This window comes from Pongo pygmaeus, chromosome 6 (assembly GCF_028885625.2).
Source record: "Pongo pygmaeus isolate AG05252 chromosome 6, NHGRI_mPonPyg2-v2.0_pri, whole genome shotgun sequence".
NCBI lineage: Eukaryota > Metazoa > Chordata > Mammalia > Primates > Hominidae > Pongo > Pongo pygmaeus.
In genome coordinates this window covers 114,272,043-114,275,934 of record NC_072379.2, presented here as the reverse complement: position 1 = coordinate 114,275,934, position 3,892 = coordinate 114,272,043, and the positions used below count along the sequence as shown (strand labels likewise).

Below are 3,892 nucleotides of genomic sequence, written 5' to 3'. Positions count from 1 at the left end.
AAAGTTCAGCTACAGATTTCCTTCTCCCTGTGGAGTTTTACCTCCTGCTCCTCTGGTCACCCTCCCAATGGATCCCTGGGATGCCAGGCAGGAATGGCCTACTCAGGGGCACAGTGAGCTCCCAGGGCCTTTCTGCTACTTCCTCTACCCTGTATTTCGCTTGGCTCTCTAAATTGACTCAGCTTCTCCCACAAACAGACTTTCAACTTCTCCAGTGGAGGTGTGTGTTTGGGGGAGGAGGGTCTTCCTTTCCCACTTCTACAGTTGGGGCACTCACAGTATTTGGGGTGTCTCCTGGGTCCTACAGGAGCAGTCCGCTTCCTTCAGAGGGTCTGTGGGCCCTCTCGGGATTGCTGGTTTCTTCTTGCAGTCAGTTTGGAGCTATAATTCACAATGCGAACTTTTGCAAGGTGCTCTGTTTGGAGCTGCAATCTAGTCCTGCCTCCCATCCACCTGAGGAGTTCAACAACGGAACGTGTGGGATCGAAAGACACCGGAGAACTGCCAGGCCTGTGGGCCTTAAGCCCCGTCCATAGAAAGGAACCGTACTGCCTACCTCACTGTGTTCTATATCTCCACCTAGTCATCCTCAATTTATCATCTTCTGAATCTTCCAAGGTCAAGGCAGGAGAAGGGGTCATGTGTGGAATTGTGTAAATAGGAAAAAACAGGTTTAATTGATGCTCATTTTGTTCTCTTTTAGTCCTCAATACCCTGTGAGGGGTTCGCATGCTAAATGCTGAATTGTCCATGGAGCACAGGTGGGCTCTTTTGGGTCCCCATTGAACAACTGTATTGCATCACTCTCTAGTTAGCAACTCAGCTCTTGCCCACATTGGTTCATCTCACCACTCGTTACTGCTAGTGTTCCCCTGCCATGGCAGAAAGCCCTTTTAGTCCAAGAAAGCCACATGGAGATGCCCGAGCTTGCCACTTTTTGTTGTGTAGCAGGACAAGCTGCAGACAAAACTCCTCAGACACCGTGTTAAAGAAGGAAGGGGTTTATTCGGCTGGGGGTATCGGCAAGACTCCTGTCTCAAGAGCCGAGCATGTGAGAAGGTCGTGATTGAGCAAGCAAGGGGTACATGACTGGGGGCTGCATGCACCAGTAATTAGATCGGAACAAAACAGGATAGGGATTTTCACAGTCCATTTCTATACAATGGCTGTAATCTATAGATAACATAACCGATTAGGTCAGGGGTCGATCTTTAACTACCAGGCCCAGGGTCCGGCGCCAGGCTGTCTGCCTGTGGATTTCATTTCTGCCTTTTAGTTTTTACTTTTTCTTTCTTTGGAGGCAGAAATTGGGCATAAGACAATGTGAGGGGTGGTCTCCTCCCTTAGTAGATCCACTTCCCACATAGGAAACTAGTGTATCTTTTCTGAAGGTGGGCTGACTCTTGCTGCCCTCTCTGTGGTCAAACTTCTGCCTTGAAAAAAATTGCAAGACAGTAACTCTAAAATTCCAAAGGATACAGCCTCAAGCTCCTAAGACTTTTCTTACCATACTCCAGTCAGGTGGCAGCATGTGTGAGCCTGTGCACGAATGCAGCTCAGCAAGCATCCAGCCAGGGTTAACGATGCCAGTTCTTATGCCATCCTTAATCTCTAAAAGTAGTTCTTTTTGGAGTATAATAATCACTTAAAGGAATGGCACCCTTTGCCTTTCTTTCAGATATGGGATGGGGTGGAAAATAAACTAGAATGGCTTACTTTCTGCCAACTTTCCCCTTCAACAAAATTAGGATGTTAGCTTTTGTACACTGGATAGAATGTTGAGTATGACAGCAGAAAGACCAATTTGGCTACCTCTTAGCAAACTCAAGAGAGGGGAATCTGACAGCTTTTTGGCTGTTTTGATTAGAATGTGGAAATACTTACTACTTCTTGTCCACAGCACGGGGCTTTAGCCAAAATTTTAAAATGCAGGAAAGGTCCCATTCAACGTATTATGACACATGGTCTTTAAAAGTTTCAGAGAAGCACAAAGAAGAAAATTAAAATCACCTGCAATTTCTCCATTGCTAGTTTTTGTGTCAGTGTCCATTATCTTTTCTAGCTACACATAAATAAATCTACGTAAATATATGTGTTCAGAGTCATATTTTATAAATCTGTTTAATCTGATTTTTCTACTTGAATTTATTAAAATAAAATGTATCGTTCTCATAAAGCATAATCTTCAGTGATGCATAGGGTTGCATTATTTTACAAAAGTTGCAAAAGCAAAGACACATTGCTTTTGGTGCTTATAATCCTTTGATGAACAATTTTGCTATTTAATTCATTTATCAAATATATTTTTAATGCCACTGTGTGCCAGGAATATTAGGAACAAGACAAATATGGTATGGCTTTGTTAGAATAAAGGGCAAGAGGAAACTTTGGGGTTATGAATGTGTTCACTATCTTTGTTGTTATGATGGTTTCATGGCTGTATCCATATATGTGAAAACTTAAGAAATTTTATACTTTTAATATGGCAATTTATTGTACCTCATTTATACTTTTATAATGCTGCTTAAAAAGGAAAAAATATCTACTGGGAGAAGACAATGTTTCTTAAGTATATTTAAATACAATATGCATTTTGAAGTCAAAGTGTAGTTTAATATGGAAGCACATAGCAGGAAACTCTAACCTAGTTTTGGAGAGGATATCAGAGAACACGTCCCTGACGTTTTAGAGGAGAACGAAGCATGAATAGGACCTAGTTAGGTAATAAGATAGGCAAAACAAGGGGACGGTGGGGAAATAATTCCACACAAAAGAGACTTTCAGAGTTCCATGATCCAGAATTGTGAAAAAAGAAAATGAAAAGTACAATGATCTAAAGAAGGGGACCATGAAGGTGATTTAAGAGAAATGCATAGAATAGTGAGAAATGAAAATAAAGAATGAGGCAGGGACCAAAGTCTAAAGGAAAGATTTCCTGAATCACATTATTTCCGAAGAGCAAAGATTGTTAAGCAAGTCCGTGGTAATATAGGATTTGTGTGTGTGACTGTGTGTGTGTTTAAATATCACTGCGCCTATTATGTGGGGGAATGGCTGTGTATGTGGGGGGGTTGAACATAATTGAATTAGTGTTGCTACATTGTGCACTGTTGGGGGTGGGTATGTCATAAGACCACTGCATTCATTTAGTCATATCTGAGATTGTGATTTGAACTAGATTAGTTTCATTGATATTGGCCATAATAGGCATTTAGGTGGCAGACTTTATCAGACTTGGTAGTTGATTGTATATGGTAGGGGAGGAAAGGGGACATATATAATAAATCCCAAGTTTTTGATTAGAAAACCTGGCGGTACCTTTTGTTGAGATTATTAATAAATACTGGAAATAAAACAAGCTTGAAGGAAAGGAATGTGTTCACTTGTAGATACATTAAATTTGGGATGTCTGTGTGATAATTGAGTAGGGAACTAAAGTAAGCAGGTGTATATACTTGTAACTAAGCAGATGGACTTGGGATATGGCTTTCAAGAGATTTCAGAGTAGATAAGATTGCTTAGAAAGTGAAAAATGGTGTGGTTTTAGATGGAGTCTTTAGGCCATTTTAAAGAGGGCTCATGGGACTGTGAAACCAAGAGCTCTTAATGCTGTGACCAAAGATTGAAGTTCTCTATAGGTCGCCAAAGCACTCAGTGGTGCTATGTTTTCCTGAGGAGATGTAAGACTCAGAAAAAGAAAAAAAATTAGACTGAGTCTCAAGAAACTCTAACATGTACTATTTTGGTAGAAAGGGAGGAGTAAGCAAAGGAGTCTGAGAAGAATCAGCCAAAGATCTAATAAAAAGCCTAGTGGTATTTAAAGAACTAAGAGGTTGCTAGTGAAAGTAAGAGGAAGACTAGGAGTTGTCCTCCATTTGACTTAGTGTATGGG

General features: G+C 41.0%; 1 non-coding gene across 1 annotated transcript; it reads left to right on the top strand.

Moving 5' to 3' along the window:
- The first annotated feature begins 3,558 nt into the window (after positions 1 to 3,558).
- Positions 3,559 to 3,686, top strand: LOC129041830 (small nucleolar RNA SNORA25). Its single transcript, XR_008503965.1, has one exon. It is a non-coding gene; the product is annotated as a small nucleolar RNA SNORA25 (small nucleolar RNA).
- The last annotated feature ends 206 nt before the right edge of the window (positions 3,687 to 3,892 follow it).